Source organism: Coturnix japonica, chromosome 32, assembly GCF_054131305.1.
Source record: "Coturnix japonica strain WE chromosome 32, WE-NBRP24, whole genome shotgun sequence".
Lineage (NCBI taxonomy): Eukaryota > Metazoa > Chordata > Aves > Galliformes > Phasianidae > Coturnix > Coturnix japonica.
The window spans coordinates 2,095,209-2,107,347 of NC_140694.1; the positions used below are offsets into that span (position 1 = coordinate 2,095,209).

General features: G+C 41.2%; 1 long non-coding RNA gene across 1 annotated transcript in view; it reads right to left on the reverse strand.

Moving 5' to 3' along the window:
* Nucleotides 1-5,885, reverse strand: part of LOC146755454 (uncharacterized) — a 116,598-nt gene extending 110,713 nt beyond the window's left edge. The window contains exons 1-2 of the long non-coding RNA XR_014937997.1: nt 5,702-5,885; nt 997-1,081 (exon numbers count right to left, since the gene is read on the reverse strand). This is a non-coding gene — a long non-coding RNA (uncharacterized LOC146755454). The remainder of the gene's footprint in view (nt 1-996; nt 1,082-5,701) is intronic.
* Between the last annotated feature and the right edge of the window lie 6,254 nt (nt 5,886-12,139).

The following is a 12,139-nucleotide window of genomic DNA, read 5'->3' on the forward strand; positions in this document are numbered from 1 at the left end:
TGGCATTTCAAAAGAAAAGTACATCTACGTGGAAAAAAAAAAAATCACACACTTGACTATAAAACACAAAAGAACTTCACGTGTACCAAAGCAGCAGCATCTGTACACTCAGCCCAGAAAATAATGTTTCTTTCCTGTGTTAAGTGCAAGTTTCTAGCACAAATTTACTTGGTGCAATTTTGTTCTGGAAAAAAAAAAAAAAAAAAAATGTTAAAAACTGTTTGGATACACAGTGAAATCAGATGCAGTACATCTTTATTTTTAATGGAATAATAATTGTACCCAAATTTCATATTCAGCCTTTGAAACATTTACCAGGGGAAAAAAAAACCAACAAAGGTGTGCTGTGAAGGTTTTTTCAGCATGACTCATATTGCTGTCATAAGAGTAAAAAAGTTTGAATTGATTTTGGTTGTATTGTTTCTTTATCTATAGCAATTGTCTGTCCTCTACTATCTATCTGGCCACCTACTACTTGTGTCAAACGAAGAGATCATCTAGCAAGTGACCCCTGACTTTGATTAGGACACTGATTGCACTATTACCTGATTGCATATTTGTATTCCTTGTAAAAGAGTCTGAACTACAAGAAGAAAGTATCTAAGCTCAATTTTGAATGAAATATTTTTGTTTTGTTTTGCAATAGATTCACCTCTCCTAGCACCTATATCACACCATCTTCTAGAAGTAAACAAGTGTAAGCCTTAAGTGAGATCTGATTTTGTCACTTATCATCTAGACACAAATGGGCACAGAGCAGTCTTGTAAATAAACTTACAGATAAACAGGTAAAGGGCAAAGACCAAAGATTTCAAAACAAGGTTTATATGAATAACGTGTCCTCTCTATGAACTCTGTTTGACAGTGGATTATGCACATATGGGTTTTCCAGGGCATAGGACAAAATATGTCAGTCAGAATAAGGTCATGAGCCCAAATGCTGACAACTACATTGCATGTGGAACACAGAGCTCAAATGCCAAGACTGGGACTCACCTTCTGGCATAAACCACCCACGAATCCCAGAGCCAGCAACTACCAGCAACTCATGAGAAATGAAGCTTGCCAGCACGGGTACAACCTGGAAAACAAATCAAGGACTGATTGGCCAGAAATTTATTCCCACGTAAGGAGTATGTTATTTGATTTCCATGCCATTGTTCTTCTTTTCAGAGGAGAAGCTGAGTTATTCAAGCTCAGTTTCTCTTTGTACTTATTCAGTTCATTAGTTAATGAAGGCTTCCTTATATTAGTTAAATTCAGCCACCATTCATCTACCTGTTCCAGAGTTCACAACAGATGCCCTCTGGCACTTCACAAAGACCAGAATCTGCCTCAAAACAGGAATAATATATCTTATGAAAATGGAGATGCTATTGTTCATATGCTTTACCCCTGACCTATTTCCTCTGCACTCACAGGGCTGACCTGTTCTCTATAATTTTATACTGACTAAAGCAGTAAAAGGCTGAAGTTTATTGTAATATTCCATCAGTCTTTGTTTAGCCAGAAAGGAGGAAACTGCATTCAATCTGTTTGGGTTCTTACTGAATAGTGAAGAGCTCTGTACTCATCCAAAAGCTGCAGGTTCCTCTTCCTCACTAGCAAACACTGATAGTCAGTTCCCTTCCTCAGGTCTTTTAATCCCTATTCTGCTACTACACACACCAGCTTCATTTATATCCCTACAGGTCACCTTCAGCTCTTCTCTTTCAGTCTTAATTAAAGCAAGTGGGTGCTGCCTACCTGTAAATCTTTCCCAGACTCAAAGCTGCTTCTTCTTCTCTTCTTTTAGAGATGCTGATGCACACATTTTCATACTCCCAAACTGACTATCCTTGCTGGCAATCCTAACTCATTGTTTAACAGTTTGTACAGAGCAAACTCTGAATAACGCACTGATGTGTCAATTATGTGGGGTGGCCACAAACTGCTTGCTGACATTCTTGGCAGTGCCAACACACTGCCTGCCTCTTAGCTAACTTAAGTGCTGCTGATTGTTAAAAACTCCACACTGACACCATGAAATGTGGGAAAAGGTACAGAGCTGTGGACACCACCTCACTGTGGGAGCAAAGGGGAGCCCTGCTGGTGGAGTCTTACTGATATTCAATCCCCACAAAAAAACAGAGCTTATTCCTACTCAGAATGTAACTGATCCAAGGCTTTGCAAACTTCCTACTTAAAGGTTAGAGACTGCCTGACTCTAACATGGGCCATCCCAACCGTCTCAGTGAATAATGGTGCTGATTATGGATCAAAGTCTGGTAACTCAGCTTTTCCATCAGCAAACCCACAGAGGGCTGCTTTCAGTCACCTTTCTGACCAGGGTGTAGGATTGCACACCAGAAAGTTACCACGTCACTCACTTTCCGTGCTTGAATGTGAACTTCAGGATTCTGCCTTAAATATCCCCAGCTTAGGCATAACCCACTGCTCACTTGTTTTGAGAGCTTCTCTCCTGATTTGCTCAACACAGCAGACATAGTTATTTCCTAATTGCAGACAAGCTCCAGATGTAGGTCAGGGAGTATTTAGCTAGAGGAGGCTAATAAAACAAGTCCCCAAGTGATGGGCTTGTCTTTGTTTCCCTGACATTGCTTACTTTTGAACATCAGAGACTACGAGACTGTTTTGGTACAGGAAGTATGTTATGGCTGATGTAGCATAACAAATACTAGCTCTACATCCTTCTGTTTAGGCTTCAATAATGTCATAGGGCAGAAGTGACAATCAGTGTATTTTGCATTCAGCAGAGATGACAGGCAGCTAAGAGCAATGGACAGACACAACATGGCAGAACAGAAGGTACTTGCCTGGAATAAATATCATCTTTGCTCCAGGCCTTCAAGAAATAACATTTCCAGTTTAGATTAATTCGTAATGCACAATGTATGATTGCAGACCTTGCTTTTGTACACAGACCTGGCCTTAAACATTGTTTGAACTGGTGCTGTCAGTCCTTTCTTGATCATTAAATTTATTTCCTAAAACTTAAGAAGCGTAAATGAAAGGCAGCTTCTGAAAAACAGTATTCAACATTTTTATGGAAAGTAGGTTTCTGGCTCTGCTCTTACTAATGCACCCTTCAATCATAAATAATAAAACTGGTGAGTTCTATCTCTTTTTCAGAAAAGTTAGACGGAACTATCACCCAGTGTATACAAAATAGGGCTTCAAAGACACCCGCTCTGCAACATAATAGAAGAAATGGTGCTGAATGATGGATGGGAATCAGTTAAACTGATTTCTGGGACACGTTGTGCATTAATAAATCAGAGGCTGTGTGTTCACTGAAAGAAGCGTAGGAGGCACATTAAGAACTTTTACGGGAGTAAAGAAAAAAAAATGTTAACACTGTATTTCAAAGGAACCTACAGGAGGATTAGTACTAAAATCTTTTTATGAGCACTAATTCTGAGCACTTACATGAAGATCAAGAAAATAGTCAGCTCCACAGGAAATCCTGGAAGTTAATTTTTTTAGAAGACACTGCCACATTTCACTGCATTTAATGACAACCACGCGCTATTTCTGAAGCGCTCTTGCCCAGCTCACAGCAAAGGTATTAGTTCCAACACTGATTGCTAATTCTAACACTACAAAAACACCTTCCTGCTTAGCAAGAACACAGCTTCAGAAACCAAGAGAAAAGCACTGAAACTAGAATCAAATATACACCATCATGGATCCCAAGAAGTGCCCGCTGCAATACTATATTGTGAGCAGAGAGAGAAGCCTACAAGTCCTCGTGACTTGAGTCTGCAGACAACCTCAGTGCTATGTTATCTTCACCTTCCAAGTGGCTGGCTGAACTACATTTAAAAAGGAGGAAGAAAAAAAAGAAATAAAACTCCTCCCAACCTGAACCAAAGATTGACTCCTTGCAGCTCCCAGGGACACAGAACTTGTGTAGGCAGAGAAATTTCACCGGAAAAAGGAAAAAAAACAGATATTTTGTCTTATTCATTTACAGAACGACCCTGCTGCTAATAGCACATTGAGGGTGCTGTTAGAGGCTACAGAGCAAAATGATTAAGACAACCATAGAACAGCTATATGCTAGGGAAACAACATTTCAGTTAATAAGACAAGATGGTGCAGAAGTCTGTGAACACAGAACCACTCTTCTGTCAATAAACTCTTACCCTGTTTTCCTACTTTATTCAATTACAGACTCTTAGAATAGATGTACCACCATACAGTGGGCTTATATACCATTCAGTTAAGGTAACCTAACCATAAATACTTCCATGATTTCAGTAAATTGGAAAAAAAAACACGGTAAGTGAATACAAGATATGTCCTTCATTTACTGTCATTGTAATGTAGTCAAGCTACAACACAATCTTCATTTAGGCAGCTCTAGGTACTAGACCACTTTCAGCAATGGACATGTTATAGCACAAAGAAACACGGGTTTCTTGAAAGCACTCCTGCATCAAAAGCTTAGCATTGTTATGGTGTGTGCATTTTAATGGAGTGGATTGTGTTGTGTATTCATCCTACAGCTCATAGGAGACACATTTTCTAGAAAGCTAGAGGTTAGACAGCATTCTTAAGATGAAGAGCAGGCTGTTATGAGAAAACATAAAAACATGATTTGAGACAACTAAACTAGAAATTTAGAAATATATTGTAAGGCTTATAAATAATTGAAAAGAGAATGTTCCAAAGTTTTGATGTGTCATAAAAGCTTAGTTTAGAAGGTGATGAAATTATTTCAATTAAACAGAACAAATGTCAGCCGTGAATGCCTAAGCATTTTAATGTATTCATCCTGTAAAAGTACGGTGCATGCTGAGGCACGGAGGTGGTAGGGGCTCGCACAAAGGCAAGTTATTTGTGAATATAATTTGGACTGTACAAGAAATACGTTCCCAGACTGAGGAAGAGTTTCTCAATACAAAATCTGTAAAAGCTCCAGTGTTGCAGTAGAAACACTGACTTCAGAATGACAATATACAAAGATGAGGATGCAAATGGTCCAAAGCTACCGAAACAGTTTGGTCATAGCAACAGAAAAAAAAACTTCTTTAACTTGATCCTAATGCATATAAAACAGTTTTGGAACAGACTGATTCCATCGTCTTAAATGGTAGCACTCCCCACCCTGTAAAGGATACAATATTTTGTCTAACATAGGAGAAATATCTAAGTACCTAGTCAGTCCAAAGACAACATTCCCCTCAAGCAAAAACATGAACAAGGCAAAGAAGCTACGCACAAACAAATACAGTGGGTAAACCTGGTACTCAGATTATTTCCCTTTAAGAAAAAGTGACCAGAGAAAGAAAATAATCAGAAGGCAACAAGCTTTAAAGTAAACAAAAACAACCTGCTGCTTGGGCACTTCAGAAACTATCAACTGTAGGACCCCAAAAGCACTTCAGAATACAGCTGGTTTTGATACCATTTCTTCTTCTTTGAGCCTGATTCTCTCAACCAACCATATCATTGAACTTGATACCAGATTTATCATATTTGCTAAATAGTGAGCATACATTACATACAGGTGAGTAAACAACCTGTGATGGTGCCCAATACTCCAACCTGTGGAATCCAGAGATCCCAAGCTACAGACTGTGTCATATGCATGTATTCAGTATGCTGATGTACAATGTGCATTGTTAGTTATGATACATTTTCAATTTGGCTGCATCTAACAGCAGCACCATGGACTCAGCTGATGTTATATTACCTGTAGATGAAGGTCTTAGGAAGGTGGCTTTGTCACATTGTAGAGTGAGAACCAAAATCAGTACTTCAGGAAAGGTCTCTTTCAGGCAACTTCGTATTCTTACACATCTTCCTGTAGGAGAGCAAATAAATGGATGATACTTGTAGCTGCTCACAGCAGTTCCTAAACACCTAAGAACAAATGGATTTGAGTTATGACAATCATATCAAACAGACTAACATACAGAAAAATATAATACAAGCTCAAAGCACTAAAGAAGAGTGTTTATTACTGGTATTTAGCTTCTCCCAGTATCTTCCAGTCATTCTATCCAGCCAAAAACCAAAGCTTCCAGATCATACAAATAAAACCTGATTCCTTTGCTCCACAGTAATAATAATGTACTGGACTATATTTCATAGAACTTATTTGTGTCCTGCGAAACAGACTTTTCCATGACTGCCTGTTGTTAATAACCTCTCATGGGCTCACGGGAAACCTCAGTTTATGGCACAGTGGGAGAAATGTCTCCAAATAATAGTTTCATTTTAAACTTCTTTGGCAATCCAGCCAGGTGCACCAACCTCACTAAGGAACAGGGATAGAGTTCCATCTAAGAGACTGTCAGATGAGTGGTAACTCACAAAGCCAAGGAAAATGGGTATTTGGTAGGTAAAATCAGGCCTGTTGGAGACTTCACATGGGACAACTGGAAATATCAAAGGCTTGCTGAAGTGCAAGACTGAGCACAGCAAACTGAGAACAGACTACAGTAATAGCACTTAGGGAATGGTGGAAGCTGTTACACAATCATTACAAACAGAAAGAAGGCAAAACACTGCAGGTATTCAGCAATTTGTAAGAAACAGCAGCCTCTGACAGGGTGTGAGCTATGTAGACAAAGAATGATTATGGATCTTCAGGCTACAAATGAAATTCATTCCTAGGATTCAAGTGGAGAGCAAGCCAAACTTTTGTGAAGAAAACTAGGAGGAGGTCTCTTCATCACACAGAGAGAGGAACAAATTGTGATACTTAAAAAAAAAAAAAAAGTCATGAGAAGCATAGAAAAGGGGGGAAAAAATCTTTCAATAATAATAGATGAGTCCAGAATAATCAAATGAAACACTTGGAAAATTTAGATATATGCAGCCATAAGCATAAAGCATAAGCATAAAACTACTTAAATCTGCTTTTAATTTCTATTGTAATTTTTATCTGCCCAAAATGGCTATTAGAGTTTGCTGAACAGCACAGTCATTGATATGTTGATACATGATTACACAAGGCACAATGTCACATTTGGCAATCCAAATCGTAATTAATGAACAGTCCTTGAAATAATACTAACTCGAATGATCAAAATTTAAAGTGATGAGCTGGCAGAAGGAAGCAGCATCCCATGATTTCTTTTCCACTGAACCATGAGATCTACAGGAACAAAATAGAAAATGAAAAATAAGGTTTTATGCAATCAAATTAAAGACAAAAGCAGAGAAGAAGAAAAACAATAACAGTTTCTTTATCATCCCGAGCACTGGTAGTAAGAGTAACTTATTCCTCATAGCCTGGAATGTCATGGCTGAAGCTGGAATCGAGAAATCAACAAGTCACAATCAGCATCTGGTTGATGGCCAGAAGGATGCTCAACATGTATTCCGGTATTAAAGACAATCTACAAGCAGATAATAACGTTGCAGCTTGCCTTGCCTAATGGTGTCCAGTGAATCCATATTTCACATCCCAGCCACACTTCTTGCACAGCCATCCTTTACATGAGGATTTCATACATTACAGAGGTAGTTAATCCGATACCAGCAGAAAGCACTTCCAGGCCTCCCATACATGCAGCAACCTATAGTAGCAGTAGCTGCATTCAACTTATAAAACTAAAACCAAGAGCCTCCTATTTCTAGGAATATATTATATGGCGAGGTACAGAGTAAATGAACAATAACTTGTATCTTTTCCTATGTATCATGGATTTAAGTTTTAACGAGAGCGGGAAAAAAAAAAAACCACTTTTATAGAGGATTTTACTAAGATGAGTGACACTGTTCTAATTACATTGAATAATCTTGAACCAAAGAATTTTTTCCACTTCATGCCTTTAATGGATTTAAAGAAAATAAAAAATAAAAAAGAAAGAAAAAAAGAAACCCACAAATTACCTTAAGAACTGAATAGTTCTGACGATTAACAATATTTAACCAGAAAAATACTTCAAAGACATTAAGCATCTTTCCAAAATCCCATTCACCCAGCCAACAGGAACAAGCAGGTTGGTTCTGCAGAACAACTAGCAAGGATATGGCCTGCCTCACTGATTTCCACAGGAAAGCTGACTTATCCCAAGGAAGACAGTGAAATGGCATCTGAACTCCTTACAGAAATGTGAAGGAGAACTCTATGGGTGATTTTAAGGAACTCATCTGAGTTCAGACTCCTTCCACAGCATCCTGCTGAAGACCAAGGAGATTTTTTTGCCTAAGGCCCTGAAGCCAGCTGCTGTGACAGCCTGTGCAATGGGGCAAAGACATATCTGATTGCTCTGGATGTCATGGTTTAATAATTTTGTAATTTTTGCTATCAGTATTCCACATCATAACATCATATGAAGCATGAATAATTTTACTGAATCTGCAACTTACAGAAGAAGACTACATCTCCCAGGGAACAACACGATAGGTCACGGGACCTGGACTCTATATTAACTCAGTCGCAGAACAGACTGACGTCTTTCGAGTTCTGGCGTTCAGGGGAGTGTGTGGGAGCCTTCAGCCGTTCGCCTAGATTCACAGTAGGCCTCTCGGTTACGGGACTCATTCTCTCTCCTATTTTGCTTGATTCGTTAGCTCAATTTTCAATTATATTGTATTATATTGTGTTATCCTGTATTTCGATATAGTATTTAGTAAATAAGTGTGCCTCCTTAGATCGTTGCCGCTGTTTTCTTTTCCTAATTAACTTTTTCCTTTCGGCCTAGGGCCCCTCCGGGGCCTACGGCCCCTGTCACGGACGCAGGTGGATTTTTAGTTCAAACCGTGACAGATTTTGGTGGAGAATGCGGGCAAATTGAGTTGCTGTTTTTTTCTGTGTTTTCTTCTGTTGCTCTTTTAGCTTTTAACAGAGCTACGAGTTTTTTTCCCTGTTAAGGAGCTATCTCGTGTTTGCGATTCTGCACCTGCGAGCTTGACCTTGAAAGTCCAGGCGGACTGCCAATACTCCGGTATATTTTATAAACACTGCTGAGCTTTGTTTTCTTTTACTTTTTTTCTCTCTATTGGAGGAAAAAAAAAAAATGTTTTCTCTACTAAATTTGTTTTACCAGGGACTGTGTGCCATTGGTTCCTTTTTTGAGACGCTCCGAACATATTGGGTCATGTTTAAGCTGGCCACTTTTTCTTATGGAGCTATACAATTGTATAATGGATTGAAAGCATGGTTAGCAATGCTCACTTCGTATCTGTATACAGCTCCAGAGGGAGCAACTAATGCAACTAATTATACAGAAATGGTGATTTTTAAGCGTGCTCCTCTTTCTTTCTATGAATCCTTTATGCAGTTCTTGAATGATCAGTGGGCCACACTCTTAATCTCCCTGATCTTACTGTTGATTATTGTAATAATCTCACTCAGTATCTGGATTTATAACATCCGGAGGAAGTCTTCCCTAGAACCAGAGAATAGTGAGTGGCAGGGAATTGAAGAGATTCTCAAAGGACAGACATCTTCAGTGTTATGGAGCTTCACTCCTGAACACTTGAAGAATCCTGAGAGTTTGATTGCATATTTGAGGCAGGAATGTTGTGGCTCAGGCAGATCTCAGGAGGCACAAATGATTTTGGGCCTAGCTAATGCTTATCGGGCCTTAGTCAATACCATTCCTGAGAGGGAAGTTTTTGAAGCTGAGAGAGAGAGTCTCAGGGCCGAGAAGGAGAGTCTTAGAGCTGAGGCAGAAAAACTTTGGACTGAGAAGGTAGAGAGAGAAAAAGCTTTTGAAGCTGCGAGAAAAGATCTCCTGTACCAACGAGACTCAATCTGGTACGAGAAAGAGAATCTTAGAGCTGACGCAGAAAAACTTTGGGATGAGAAAAGCTCCCTGCAATCCCAACTCAACACTCTCCAGTCCGAGCACAGCGCCCTCCGGTCCGAGCACGACACTCTCCAGTCCGAGCATGGCGCCCTCCAGTCCGAGCACGACACTCTCCAGTCCGAGCACGGCGCCCTCCGGTCCAAGCATGACACTCTCCAGACTGAGCGCGATGCCCTCCGGTCCGAGCACGACACTCTCCAGTCCGAGCACAGCGCCCTCCGGTCCGAGCACGACACTCTCCAGTCCGAGCACAGCGCCCTCCGGTCCGAGTACAGCACTCTCCAGATTGAGCGCGATGCCCTCCGGACCGAGCACAATGCCCTCCAGACCGAGCACAACACTCTCCAGTCCAAGTATGACACCGTCCAGTCTGAGTGCAGCACCCTCCAGGCCAAGCATGATGCCTTCCAATCCAACTGCGACACCCTCCAGTCCGAGCACAACACTCTTCAGTCTGTGCATAATGCCCTCCGGTCCGAGCATAACGCTCTTCAGACTGAGCACAATGCCCTCCGGACCGAGCACAACACTCTTCAGTCCGAGCATAATGCCCTCCAGTCCGAGCATAACGCTCTTCAGACCGAGCACAGTGCCCTCCAGACCAAGCTCAACACTCTCCAGACTGAGCACACTGCCCTCCAGGCCGAGCATAACGTCCTCCGGTTCGGGTACAACACTCTCCAGTCCAACTACAACAGCCTCCAGACTGAGCTTGGTGCCGTCCAGTTTGAGCGGAACGCTCTCCGAGACCAGCTATGTGCCCTCCAGGGTGAGTTGAATGTATTTAACCAACTACCAGGGGCACATGTAATCCAATTGGGCCAGCCATTGGGGGCACATGTAGTCCAATCTGACCAGCCACCGGGGGCACAGGTAGTCCAATTGGACCAACCATCTGGGACACCAGATACAATGTTGGTTGCCCCTGTAAGAGGGCGAAAGACAAAACAAGTTTCAACTCAGTTAGAGAAAATGCAGAAGGAGTTAGAAGAGCGGAGGGAGTTAGGAGAGCAGGACTCAGGAGACTCAGGGGAGCAGGGGGAGTCAGAAGACCAGAAGAAGTTGGAGGAGCAGAGGATGTTAGAGGGGTATAAGAAGATGATAGAGGAGCAGAAGATGATAGAGGAGCAGAAGATGATAGAGGAGCAGAAGAAGTTAGAGGAGCAGAGGAAGTTAGGAGAGAGGAAAAAGAAGGAGGGTTACCTGGAGGAAATAACACAAGCGTCAGGGTCAGGGTCAGAGTCAGAAGAGGAGCCAAAAGCTACTTTTTCTTTACGAGAATTTCTCAAGTCCAAACGTATAGATGGGGCAGCCTCATCAACACAGTTGCCACCATCAACACCTGGGACTCTTGATAGAGCAAAAGGTGAGCAAAGTATTATGACCATTATTGATCGATCTTTTAAACTGAGTGAAATTCGAGATCTAAGAAAGGATTACACACGTCAGCCAAAAGAAAATATGGTCACTTGGTTACTTCGCTGCTGGGACAATGGTGCCAACAGTGCATGGCTCGATGGCAGTGAAGCTCGCCAACTGGGTAGCATTTCCAGGGACCCACGTGTGGACAGAGGTATTGGCACATGCCAAAATCGGTCCTACACCCTCTGGAAGCGGATGTTGATAGCGGTAAGAGATAGATTCCCCTTTAAACGGGACTTGGAGCCTGAGAGAAAGAAATGGACTGATATTGAGAAAGGTATCCAGTTTTTGAGAGAAAATGCTCTAGTGGAAATGCTATACAGCCGCGAGTTCAATCGTAATGATCCAGACCAATTACATGATCCCGAAGCAGTCCGCGTTCCACGACAAATGTGGCGTGACTTTACAAAAGCAGCTCCAGAAAAGCATGCCAGTGCACTTGCATTAGTATATGGCAAAGGGGACAGGAAACCCTTTGTGAATGAACTAATTGGCAGACTTCAGGAACTTGAATTATTTATAAGCGCCACAGAAGTTAATCTGTATACTTCAGCCATTGTCAAAATTGTGGAAAGGTTAAACGAAGTGGAGGGAACACAAAATGATATTATTGACAAATTGGCTAATGTGCCTGATGTAGATGAATCCACGGTGGTACAAGATGATGGAAACCAGGATTTCCACAATCGCCTATTGAGGAAGCTAAACAACATGAGTTCCTCTCGACCTGTATCATCGAAAATCTCAACCATTAAAAAGAGACGTCCTCGTATTCAAGCAAATGACGATGATAAGTCACCTCGAATCAACAATGAGACTACACATCTTGCCTTGTTGCTTTTCCTCTGTAGTCATGGGGAGGACATGAAGAAGTGGTGTAATTCATCCACTTCTGCACTTCAGGCACGAGTGAAAGAATTACAAGGTGAAACAACTACCAA